This window comes from Rattus norvegicus, chromosome 18, assembly GCF_036323735.1.
Source record: "Rattus norvegicus strain BN/NHsdMcwi chromosome 18, GRCr8, whole genome shotgun sequence".
Taxonomy (NCBI): domain Eukaryota; kingdom Metazoa; phylum Chordata; class Mammalia; order Rodentia; family Muridae; genus Rattus; species Rattus norvegicus.
This window is the reverse complement of record NC_086036.1, coordinates 51,352,223-51,365,708: the sequence shown is the minus strand read 5'-3', so window position 1 is coordinate 51,365,708 and position 13,486 is coordinate 51,352,223. Positions and strand designations below refer to the sequence as shown.

Below are 13,486 nucleotides of genomic sequence, written 5' to 3'. Positions count from 1 at the left end.
TTTCTTATTGTCCACACCCACCATGGAGTGGAATGTACGGTTCCACTTGAATATAGTAGTGTTTTCTCCACGCAGTTTCTTCTGCTATGATTGATAGATTTAGGCTAAATGTGTGCAACGCTAGAAGCACGGAACCCATCATTCTCTGCATGCTAATCAAGTGCAGTGGAGGCAATAGTAGCTGCAGGGCCACTCATACCTGACTACTCATGTTTACGTGACTATGTCCACAGGAGTAAGAGACTAACTTACAGTGTCTCTGAGGTATGTAGTAGCAGGACGTGCTCACAGGTCAAGATGGGCATACAGGAGAATGAACTTACTAATTCTTAGGGGCTGTGTAGAGGCTAGTTACTCCATGGGGGAAGTGGGACCTGGCATCTTACATCAGGAACTGGAACAGTATAGTGTTTCTTGCCAGTAGTTAAGGGCACATGTGTAGCTTTGGACGGATACAGTGTGGTAGAGGTAGAGGGGAGGGGTATTAATCTCAAATGGACTTACACTACTAATGCCTGGTTATTGGTGTGTTTATGATGACCTGAGGTATGCCTTTGCAACCAGGCAATCTTATACACTCCTCATCTTAGCATGAAGCCTTTAAAGATCAGCTAAGAAGAAATGGTCCATGTGTTCTCAATATCCCTGGGGGAAGCTGACTCTCCATTTATTTTTATCAGTCAAATTGGTTTCAGCAAGTCTCAGCTGGAGAAATGGAGTAGTTAGTATAAACTACTCTGTTCCCTCTTTATATGCCTCTCCCACTATTTTTATGCCTCATTTGTACTGTTTTTGGTATTTTTCCTGAATATTCTACCCAAATATTAGCCACTCGTTCTTTTTAAAATTTTTATTGGATAGTTTGTGTATTTATATTTCAAATGTTATCCCCTTTCCCTGTTCCCCCTGTCCCATCTCTCCTCCCCTGCTTCTGTGAGGATACTCGCCCCCACACCCAGCCACCTGCTCCTACCTCAACACCCAGGTATTTCCCAACAGTGGGGAAAAGAGCCTTCACAGGACCAAGGCTCCTCTTATTGATGCTAGACAATGCCATGCTCTGCTGTATACGCATCTGGAGCCAGGGGTCCCCCAATGTGTACTCTTTGGTTGGTGGTTTAGTCCCTGGGAGCTCTGGGAAGTCTGGTTGGTTGGTATTGTTGTTCTTCCTATGGGGTTTCAAACCCCTTCAGCTCTTTCAGTCCTTGCTCTAACTCCTCCACTGGGGTCCCCTTGCTCAGTCTGATGGATGGATGCAAGCATATTATCTGTATTAGTAATGCTCTAGCAGAGCCTCTCAGGAGCCATCCATATCAGGATCCTGTCAGCAAGAACATCTTGGCATCAGCAATAGTGACTGGGTTTGGTGGCTGCATATGGTATGGATCCCAGGTGAGGCAGGCTCTGGATGGACTTTCTATCAGTCTCTGCTCCAATCATTGTCCCTGTATTCCTCCCACGAGTATTTCGTTCCCCCTTCTAAGAAGGACTGATGCATCCACATTTTAGTCTTCCTTCTTCTTGAGCTTCATATGATCTGTGAATTGTATCTTGCTTATTCCAAGCTTTTGGGTTAATATCTGCTTATCAGTGAGTACGTGCGATGTGTGTTCTTTTGTGACTGGGTTACTTCACTCAGGATGATATTTTCTAGTTCCATCTATTTGCCTAAGAATTTCATGTAGTCATTGTTTTTAATAGCTAAGTGGTACTCCATTGTGTAAATGTACCACATTTTCTGTATCCATTCCTTTGTTGGAGGCATCTGGGTTCTTTCCAGCTTCTAGATATTATAAATAAGTCTTCTATGAACATAGTGGAGCATGTGTCCTTGTTATATATTAGAACATCTTTGGGTATATGCCCAAAGATGCTGGACCCTCAGGTTGTGCAATGTCCAATTTTCTGAGGAACCTCCAGACTGATTTCCAGATTGGTTGTAACAGCTTGCAATCCCACCAACAATGAAGGAGTGTTCCTCTTTCTCCACATCCTTGCCAGTATCTGCTGTTACCTGAGTTTTTGAACTTAACCATTGTGACTGGTATGAAGTAGAATCTCAGGGTTGTTTTGATTTGCATTTTTCTGATGACTAAGGATGTTGAACATTTCTTTAATTGCTTCTGGGCCATTTGATATTACTCAGTTGAGAATTCTTTGTTTAGCTCTATACCCCATTTTTTAATCAGATTATTTGGTTCTCTGAAGTCTAACTTCTTAAGTACTTTGTATATACTAAATAGTAGCCCTTTATCGGATGTAGGATTGGTAAAGATCTTTTCCCAATCTGTTGGCTGCCATTTTGTCCTTTGCCTTACAGAAGCTTTGCAATTTTATGAGGTCCCATTTGTCAATTCCTGATCTTATAGCATAAGCCATTGGTGTTCTGTTCAGGAAAATTTCCCCTGTGCCCATATGTTGGAGGTTCTTCCTGACTTTCTCTTCTATTTGTTTCAGTGGTTTTATGTGTCTTTGATCCACTTGGACTTGAGCTTTGTGCAAAGAGATAAGAATGAGGGGCTGGGGATTTAGCTCAGTGGTAGAGCGCTTACCTAGGAAGCGCAAGGCCCCGGGTTCGGTCCCCAGCTCCGAAAAAAAGAACCAAAAAAAAAAAAGAGATAAGAATGAGTAAATTTGCAGTCTTCTACATGCTGACTGCCAGTTGAACCATAACCATTTGTTGAAAATGCTGTCTCCCCCCGCCCCTGCCCCGGATGGTTTTAACTCCTTTGTCAAAGATCAAGTGATCACAGGTGTGTGGGTTCATTTCTGGGTCTTCAACTGTATTCCATTGTGCTAACTGACTGTCTCTATACCAATACCATACAGTTTTTATCACAATTTCTCTGTAAGATAGCTTGAGGTCAGGGATGGTGATTTCCCCAGAAGTCCTTTTATTGTTGAAAATAGTTTCTCTGTCCTGAGTTTTTTGTTATTCCAAATGAATTTGCAAATTGCTCTTTCTAACTCTATGAAGAATTGAGTGAGAATTTTGATGGGGATTGCATTGAATCCAAAGGATGCTTTTGGCAACATGGACATTTTAACCATATTAATCCTGCCAATCCATGAGCATGGGAGATCTTTCCATCTTCAGAGATCTTTGATTTCTTTCTTCAGTGACTTGAAGTTCTTGTCATACAGATCTTTCACTTGCTTGGTTAGTCACACCTAGGTGTTTTATATTAATTGTGGCTATTATGAAGGGTGTCATTTCCCTAATTTCATTCTCAGCCTGTTTATCCTCTGAGTAGAGAAAGGCTACTGATTTGTCTGAGTAAATTTTATATCCAGCTACTTTGTTGAAGTTGTTTATCAGCTGTAGGGGTTCTCTGGTGGAATTTATAGGGAAACTTTGGGGTCACTTAAGTATGCTATCATATCACCTGCAAATAGTGTTATTTTGACTTCTTCTTTTCCAATTTGTTTCCCTTTGACCTGTTTTTGTTGTCTAATTGCTCTGACTAGGACTTTAAGTACTATATTGAATAAATAGGGAGAGAGTGAACAGCCTTATCTACTTGCTGATTTTAGTGGATTGCTTCATTTCTCTCTATTTAGTTTGATGTTGGCTACTGGTGTGCTGTATATTGCTTTTACTATGTTTAGGTATGGACCTTCAATTCCTGATCATTCAAAGTCTTTTATCAGAAAAGGGTATTGAATTTTGTCAAATGCTTTCTCAGCATCTAATAAGATGATCATGTGTTCTTTTCTCCTTTGGGTTTGTTTATATAGTGGATTACATTAATAGATTTCCATATATTGAACCATCTCCTTATCCCTGAGATGAAGACTACTTGACATGGTGACTGATTGTTTTGATGTGTTCTTGGATATGATTTGCAAGATTTTTTGAATATTTTTTCATCAATATCATAAGAGAAATTGGTCTGAAGTTCTCTTACTTTGTAGAGTCTTTATGTGGTTTAGCTATAAGCGTAATTGTAGCTTCAAAGAACTAATTGGGTAGTGTTCCTTCTGTTTCTATTTTGAGGAATAGTTCGAAGAGTATTTGTATTGGGTCTTCTTTAAATGTCTGATAGAATTCTGCACTAAACCCATCTGGTTCTGGGCTTTTTTTGGCTGAGAGAATTTTAATGACTACTTCTATTTCTTTAGGGGTTATAGGAATAATTAGTTTACCTGATCCTGATTTAAATTTGCTACCTGATATCTGTCTAGAAAGTTGGCCATTTCATTCCAATTTTACAGTTTTTTTGGGTATAGGCTTTTGTAGAAACATCTAATCATTTTTTAAAATTTCCTCAGGTTCTGTTGTTATGTTTCCCTTTTCATTTTTAATTTTGTTAATTTGGATCTGTGCCCTCTGGTTGGTCTGGCTAAGGGTTTATCTATCTTGTTGATTTTCTCAAAGAACCGATTCCTGGATTTGTTGATTCTTTGGATAGTCCTTTTTGTTTCTACTTGGTTGATTTCAGCTCTGAGTTTGATTATTCCAGCTTTCTACTCCTATTGAGTGTATTTGTTTCCTTCTCTCCTATAGCTTTCAGGTAAGCTATCAGGCTGTTAATGTATTCTCTCTCCAGTTTCTTTTTGGAGGCACTCAGAACTATGAGTTTTCCTCTTAGCAGTGCTTTCATTGTTTCCCATAAGTTTTGGCATATTGTGCCATCATTCTCATTAAATTCTAAAATTTCTTCATTATTTCTTCCTTGAACAAGATATCATTGAGTAGAACATTGTTCAACTTCCATGTATATGTGGGCTTTCTGGGTTTTCTTTTTGTTGTTGTTGTTGTTGTTGTTGTTATTGAAGACCAGCCTTGGTCCTTCGTGATCTGATAGACTATATGGGATAATTGCAATCTTCTTGTATCTGTTGAGGCATGTTTTGTGACTGAATACATGATAATTTTGGAGACCACATACCATGTACAAGGTACCATGAGGTGCTGAGAAGAAGGTATAGTCTTTTGTTTTAAGATGAAATATTCAAAAGGTATCTGTTAATTCCATTTGGTTCATAACTTCTGTTAGTTTCACTGTGTCTTTCTTTGTTTAGTTTCTGTTTCCATGCTCTGTCCATTGATGAGAGTGGGGTGTTGAAGTCTTCCACTATTATAGTGTGGTGCAATGTATGCTTTGAGCTTTAGTAAGGTTTCTTTTATGAATGTGAGTGCCCTTGCATTTGGAACATAGATGTTCTCAATTGAGAGTTCATGTTGGTAGATATATTTGATGAATATGAAATGCTCTTCCTTATCTTTTGAAAAAACTTTTGGATGAAAGTCAATTTTATTTACTATTAGAATGGCTACCCCAGCTTGTTTCTTGGAACTGTGTGCTTGGAAAAAATTTTTCCCAGCCTTTTACTCTGAGGAAGTGTTTGTCTTTGTCAATGAGGTGTGTTTCCTGTGTGTAGGAAAATGCTGGGTCCTGTTTACATATCCAGTCTCTTAGTCTGTTTCTTGTTATTGAGGATTTGTGTCCATTGGTGTTAAGAGATATTAAGGAATAGTGATTGTTTTTTCCTGTTATTTTTGTTGCTAGAGATGGAATTATATTTGTGTGGATATCTTCTTTTGGGTTTGTTGAAAGAACATTCATTTCCTGCTTTTCCTAGGGTGTAGTTTCCCTCCTTGTGTTGGTGTTTTCCATCAATTATTCTTTGTAGGGCTGGATTTGTGGAAAGGTATTGTGTAAATTTGGTTTTGTCATAGAATATCTTGGTTTCCCCATTTATGCTAATTGATATAGTAGCCTTGGCTGGCATTCGCATTCTCTTAGTGTCTTTATGACATCTGCCCAGGATCTTCTAGCTTCCACAGTGTCTTTTGAGAAGTCTGGTGTGATTCTGATAGGTCTGCCTTTATGTTACTTGCCCCCTTTCCCTTACTGCTTTTAATATTCTTTCTTTGTTTCGTGCATTTGATGTATTGACTATTATGTGATGGGAGAAATTTCTTTTCTGGTCCAATCTATTTGGAGTTCTGTATGCTTTTGTATATTTATGGGCATCTCTTTCTTTAGGTTAGGGAAGTTTTCTCCTATAATTTTGTTCAAGATATTTCCTGGCCCTTTAAGTTGAAATCTTAACTCTCTTTGATAACTGTTATCCTTAGGTTTGATCTTCTCATTGTGTCCTAGATTTCCTGTATGTTTTGGGTTAGGAGCTTTTTGTATCTTACATTGTCTTTGATGATGGTGTCAATATTGTCTATGGCTATCTTCTGCCCCTGAGATTCTCTCTTTTAGTTCTTGTATTCTGTTGGTGATGCTTGCATTTATGATTTCTGATCTATTTCCTAGGTTTTCTATCTCTTGGGTTGTCTGTCTTTGTGATTTCTTCATTGTTTCTATTTCCATTTTTAGATCCTGGATGGTTTTGTTCAATTCCTTCCCATGTTTGGTTTTGTTTTACTGTTACTCTAAAAGCATTTTTTGTGTTTCCTCTTTAAGGGTTTCTACTTGTTTACCTGTGTTCTCCTGTATTTTTTAAGGGAGTTATTTATGTCCTTCTTAAAGTCCTCTTTCATCATCATGAACTGTGATTTTAAATCCAAATCTTGCTTTTTCAGTGTGATGTCATGGGAGAGCTGGATTCTGATGATGCCAAGTTGCTTGGTTTCTGTTGCTTGTGTTCTTGTGCTTGCCTTTCACCATCTGGTTATCTCTGATGTTAGTTATTCTTGCTGCCTCTGACTGGATCTTGTCTCTCCTGTGGGCCTTCAAGCCTGTGAGCCTGTGATCTTAGGAGTGAGAGCACTCTTGTGAGACTGGCTCTGGATAACATTAGTTCTGGGTACAGATGGAGACCAAAAGGATCCTGTCTCAAACTGCTTGATGGTTCCTATGCCCTGTGTGTTCCTGGCAGGTCCCTCTTTGGACAGTTAGTGGAGCAAGAGTGGGGTCTCACCTGTGGTCTTAGGAGTGAGAACACTCCTGGAAGACCAGCTCTCTCAGGGCAGGTTTTGAGTTTAGAGGGCTGTGGGACAGTCTTACCTCTGGGTGGAGATGGAGACTGGAAGGATTAGCCATTCATTCTTTCCTTGGGTTTTCTGTGAGAAAAAAAAATGGATCTTAGATCAATAAGCTTTCTTAGAGAAAAAATTTTCACTCAACCTGAAATTTTGATGTTTCAAGTAACATTAAACATGATGTATCTGAATGTATGCACAAGATTGTGTGCACCCTTAGTATCTGTGTAATGTCTAGCACTGATTCTCCAAACTTGCGTTCCAGGATGAGGGATCTAAAATATAGGTAATTTAATTTCTAAACTTTTAAGTTTTACATAACTAATATTTTCAAGAGAACATATTAAAGCTGGTACAATGTTCTGAATTATTTAACAGGTATTATATTATTGTGGCTTTTCTTATGGCAATGTTCTTTAAAAGTCTATGAACATTTCTTATCTATTCTAGTTGTATTTCCATGTTGTTGTTTTCTTTTTTATGACTTTGCTGCTTTTTCAGTTCTTTGCAATTTTTAAGACTTACTACTAGCAAGTGTGAGGGACATGTGTATGCCATGTCACATACATGGAAATCTGAGGAAATATCTGTGAAATTGATTCTCTCAATCTCTATGTAGGTTCTGGGGATTGAGCATCAGACTTGAGGTGTGCAGTTTTGCCCAATGAGCCATCTCTCTCTAGTTCTACTTCATCAGTTTTTATCTTCATTCTATAACTGTTGAGCTGGCTGTGCATTGTAGAGAGTAGGAAGTTCGAGCAGAAGTGGGAAGTCACTGACTGGTAGGTAGTCCGTTTCATTGTGAGTGGCCTCTTCATAACAGAACTTTTTAACCTTGCCTATCTGACTTTGAACATTTTCTTAACTTCTCAGAAAAAGGAAAATCTAACTAAGCTACTACATCTCAGCTTTCTTTAATCTACAAAGAGATTTAAGATAATTTCTAGTGGGTTTGCTTTATTACTTTCTTAATGGTTGTCAGTTGAGTGTGTCAGTGATATAAGATGAGGCTTAGCATCTAGTTGACACTCAATAATAGTTTTTTACTCTTGTACTCCTGATTCTGAAAATGCATAGTCATATAGAAGCATTCTTTCAGAACTCTGATGGGACCCATATGCCATCGTTTTGGAAGGAGATACAACAATCAATTATTTGATGTTCCTATAGGTCACTTATTCCTGAACTGGGAGCCATGATGGTAACCAGACCATGGCAGTAGCAGGGGAATACAGAAGCAGTGTGATTTTGAAGTCAGACCAGCTCACATCTGCATAAGCCATTCTTTAGATTGTAAATACTGGCCAAACAAAAAAACAAGGTTGAAATTTATTCCTTGAAACAAGCAATCTAGTGGGTATTTGAGAAAACCCAGGGTATTCATCGCCTGAAGTAAAAATGTGCAAGATTCAGATTTTATTCCAGTTCTAGCTCTGTGATTTTCATAAATCTCCAGTTCATGTATGTGTTACCAGGCTGTTGTAGCTTTTTGTTGTTGTGATTGTTGGTGGTGGTGGTGGTGGTGTGTTGTCTGATTTTTTTAAAAGGGATTTGAAATATTAAGAATTTTACCTGTAGTACGTTTTCTGAGAAAGTGTTTTTTTTTTTCTTTTCTGTTTAAAAGTAGCTTTAGTTATTAATTTGTTCATTCTGAGTATTTTCCTGGGCATGTGCTACTCAGAGTGATGTCAAAAATATCTGTAATTGAAGTCTGGTTAATCTCCTAAGTAGTTCTTCAAAATGACCATGAATACATGATGCTACTGTATGAAGATTCAAGCAGATTTAAAAATAGTAGAAACTCAGTCGACACTGCTTCAATCTCTAATACACGTAAATTTGAGAATCAAAGAAATATTTACTTTTTTCTTATTTGCAACCTATCACTTTATACTCTGGACTAGAAAAGATGGAAGCCTAAAAACTTTTGCACTCATTTAACAAAATGTCAGTCAAAAACAAGTCAGGCACACACCTTTAATCCCAGCACTTGGAATGAAGAGGGAGGCAGCTCTCTTAGTTTGAGGCCAGCCTCATCTACAGAGTGAGTTTCAGGCAAACAAACTAACAGAAAAGGAAAAGAAGGGAGCAAGGTACCAATAATGTGGCTATGTAGGTTTTGTGCGTGTTTGTGTGTGTGTGTGTGTGTGTGTGTGTGTGTTTGTGTGTGTGTGTGTGCATGTGTGTGTGCTGGGTTATATCATTATTTAATTTTTTACAGTTCCATTCATTTACATGCAAATTTCATAAGTACATTCTTCTTTTTCTTATTGGAAAATTTATTTATTTACATTTTAAATGTTATCCCCTTTCCTGGTTTCCGTTCTGGAAACCCCCTATCCCATTCTACCTTCCCCTGCTTCTGTGAGGGTGCTCCCTTACTCACCCAACTACTCCCTCCTCCCTACCCTGGCATTTCCCTACAGTGGGACATTAAGTCTTCCCAGGACCAAAGGCCTCTCCTCCCATTGATGTCTGAAAAGGCCATCCCCTGCTACATATGCAACTGGAGCCATGGGTCGCTCCATGTGTACTCTTTGGTTGGTGGTTTAGTCCCTGGGAGCTCTGGGGGTTCTGGTTAATTGATATTGTTCTTCCTATGGGTTGCAAACCCCTTGAGCTCCTTAAGTCCTTTTTCTAACTCCTCTATTGGGGACCATGTGCTCAGTCCAATGGTTGGCTGCGAGCATCTGTCTATGTATTTGTCAAACTCTGGCAGAGCCTCTCAGAAGACAGCTATAACAGGCTCCTGTCAGCAAGTATTTCTTGACATCTGCAATATTTTATGGGTTTGGTGTCTGTATATAAGTTGGATCCCCAGTTGGGATAGTCTCTCAATGGCAGGAAAGATGTTGTATTGTCCTGTTTACAACCTATCCTGGGTCAGCTTTGAATGGTGGCATCTACAGTCTCTTATCCAACCATTTGACGCAGGTTCAGTAGACAAGTGCTGCTGTGATGTTGGGTAAGATTCTTGAATCATGATTGTTACCTGAAGTGGAAATTCTGGTTGTGTCATGTGATGCAGACTCATGTGATGTTTTCCTGAAGGAAGACCTGTGAGAGGACACATAACATCTGGAGAGAGTATATGTAGGACCCAACAAACATGGGTGGGGATGCTTGCATAGCTAGTCCTGTAATGTCTTTGCTGATCTTCACTTCATTGAAAGAAGCAAGGCAGAAAACTTTCCCTGGCTTTCCACTGGTTCTGGACATTCCCACTGACTCATGCTGATTGGGTGGAGGCTTGGCTGTTTCTGCTGGATTGTACCATCACTGCTGATTTGTGATTGGTGAACTGGACTTCTGGTGTCCTGACAATGGAGACTGAAATCACTTTCAAAGAACTACTTCTTTTTTTTTTCTTTTTCTCGGAGCTGGGGACCGAACCCAGGGCCTTGCATTTGCTAGGCAAGCGCTCTACCACTGAGCTAAATCCCCAACCCCAAAGAACTACTTCTAAACAGCTCCACATCCCCTTGTTCTATTTACCATTTTCCCTCCCCTACCTTTGGACTGTAGACTAGAAGAGGGAAGGTCAAAATTTTTGAGAACTCTTATTAAAGTTGGTTTTGCCTATAGTCACCTTTTGTAAACAGTCTCCCTTACACTGAAAATTTGCAAATTTTAGATTTACAATAAAAAATGAAAACGTTTATCCTGTTAACAAAGATAAAGATCTTAACTGTGACTTTCCTTTTCTTTCTTTTATTTTTGAACAAAAGACTAGTCAGAACTTATTGATTTCATTTGTTCCCATGAAGTGTGGAGTGGCATGCATTGTATGGGGAAGATAGAGGCCTTTATGGTTGTCAAATAAGGAGACTCTCAAGGGAAATTTTCTAAGCTCTTTCAGCTCTGTTTCCTTACTTGCAAAATGGATAATGTGTATTATTATTATAGGAAACAATATAATAATAAGTCTTATTTTGTGCAGGTAAGTACATAGTCACTAACCCTTAAGTGTCAGTTAACTATAAAAGGAAAAACAAAAGAGGAAAAGTAAATGAAAGAAAAGAAAAAATCTATAATTGTTGTTGGCCTATAATAAATGTCTACACTTGGTAACAACATTTTGTGTAGCACAAATCTTTAATATTTATAGCTTAAAGACTATGGGACTTAGGGTGGAAAGATGCTTCATTTAATATATTATATAATGTTCAAGAAAAGGGGAACTGAATTAGGATTCCCAATACTCATATAAGGCAGAATGTCATGATGAGTAATAAGTGTGTTTGTAGCTCCAGAGCTCTGAGGTAGGCAGATCCCTAGAGGTAGTTGGCCAACCAGTCTAACCAATTGGTGAGTTTCAGACTTAGAGACCCTGTCTCAAAAGGTGGAGAGCAATTAAGGAACAGGTATTGGCATGTGGCCTCTGTGTGCACCTATAGTTGCAAACACTCAAACATGCACATACAGCCCACAGGCACACATAATTATTATCATACTCACATGTGAATGTCATACAGATATGATGAACAGTTGGCTCTAAAAAGTTCCTGATCAGTTCTCTGTTCTGATAAATAATGGGAATAATTTCAGAAGTCGTGTTGGCTAGGAGTAGACTAAAACCAAGGTCATATTAGTGCTACTTTCAGATGAATGTGGGGCCTATTCTAAAGCTACTTAAGAATTCTTGTGTAGTTCAGAGATCTAGTTCATTCTTTGGGCATAGACAGCAATCATTAAATGAATGTTTAGCTTTTGCATATTTCTAGAATAAAGTGTTATGTATCCTGAGGAAGTCCTAAGATAATTTCAGAAATAGTTGCTGGAAATAAGATCACTGAGTAACTTTAGACAGAAAATTTAGAATAGCCACCATCTTTTAATGCATTAATGGTGGTGTAAAGAAATGTAAATACATGTAGTAATTTCATAGATAATGCATGCCCATGACTTTATAGCTTGTATAGAGTTAGTAAATTTTTGTGTAAGAGAAACCTTTGTCTCCTACAATTTTTATCATCAGAACATTATTATGATGGTTTTTAAAACCCTCACATTCAAGCTTACTGGAAAGAATAACTTAATTTTTAAAAGACCATTTCCCCTTCCCAAGATGAATTATTTCTGAATTCATGGTGATTTGGCCAAAATTTCCATCCAACTTTCTGTTCCTATTGATAGTATACAAGTGTTATATTCTTCTCAATAGCATATCAGAAGTAAGCAATTAAACCACAAAACCAATAAAACACTGACTCTTTTTTGAAATAAAAAAGTATCCAATATCAACATCAGGGGAAGGTGTGTAAAAATGTCATTACTTCTGACTTGTGTTCTTGCCATATAATTTCACTGAAGGAAGTGGGTAAGAATTATTCACCTAAACATTACTCAGAGAAGATAGTGGTTACTGTCAAAGGGCACTTGAAAATTCATATTTCAAAATATCTATGAATTTATTTTTAACGGAGACAAATATACATAATATAGACATATATGTAAAATATCATTAACAAACTACTTAAAACCAATTTGCTTTTTATTAAAAATAATCTCATTTATTTTTTGTAAGAAACCACCACAGTGTGGCATCACACCGAATGGAGAAGCCTATTTGTTTAGGGGAATCCTTAAGGTGCAGACCCCTGGCTGGGGGGAACAGTTATGAGCTCACATGATTTTATCGGTGTGAAGTCTCTTTTTGGATTACAAATCACTGAAGACAGACCTAGTCATCTGTACAGTGTTTGAGGAAGACATTTCCTCTCTTCTGTTTCCTATTTACAATTCCACTGGGTTCATAAAATGGTCAGATGCAACGGAGCCATGAGCAAACTACAGCGCTTTTAATAGAGCCATTCATCGGCTCCCTTGAAGGTTAGTGCTCTCTCTCCAGGGAGGGCTCTCAGATAATAAGAGGAAAATGAATGCCAGTTGAGCACCTGTAATCAAATTACTCTTAATTCCCTCAACTCTTGTCAGATACGGAGCCTCTCATATAGTCTCATAGGTGGGCGTTTTACAGATGCCCGTGGTGTAAAGCAGTTAGTTTACCTTCTCACGTCCCTCTTGTTTTCCAGCCACCATCCATCACGACTGGGTAAATCCTGTCAGACAGAGAGTCCCAGCCGTTGGAACAGTCAGACATGGTGCCAGCCTCGTCTCCATTGCACCTGTCATTTCCCAGCATTAAGCATGCGAGGAAAGGAGCCAAAAGAGCGTTAGTGGAGTGGATGCGGGCAATGTGCCCAGCATGTCAGCAGGGTGGCCTCCACTGTGGTCTAGCAGGATGTGACTACTCCTGAGAAAGCCTCACAGCCTTCACTTTGCAAAGAAGGACTGATCTATGTAAAAGCCTTGCAGCCTCAGACTCAGAGCAAGCCGTAATTTAGTTCGGGCTCTCACAGACCCCACCTGTCATGTAACAAAACAAGAACAGTACAAAACACCAAGCTTCAGAGTCTTTCAGCTGGGCTATAACTCATCCTGCTGGGAAGGCTGCAGAGGGAATTAGTGAATGGCTTCAAGTGTTCCTTTTCATTTATAGCTTATCACTTGGGAGCCGAGATGGATACAGGATACAGCCAGAGA

The 13,486-nt window shown here is 38.7% G+C and overlaps 1 long non-coding RNA gene across 1 annotated transcript; it reads right to left on the bottom strand.

Moving 5' to 3' along the window:
- Nucleotides 1-835: 835 nt before the first annotated feature.
- Nucleotides 836-13,236, bottom strand: LOC134483029 (uncharacterized). Its single transcript, XR_010059836.1, has 2 exons — nucleotides 12,950-13,236; nucleotides 836-7,021 (listed from the first exon to the last, which is right to left on the bottom strand). It is a non-coding gene; the product is annotated as an uncharacterized LOC134483029 (long non-coding RNA).
- Nucleotides 13,237-13,486: the final 250 nt, after the last annotated feature.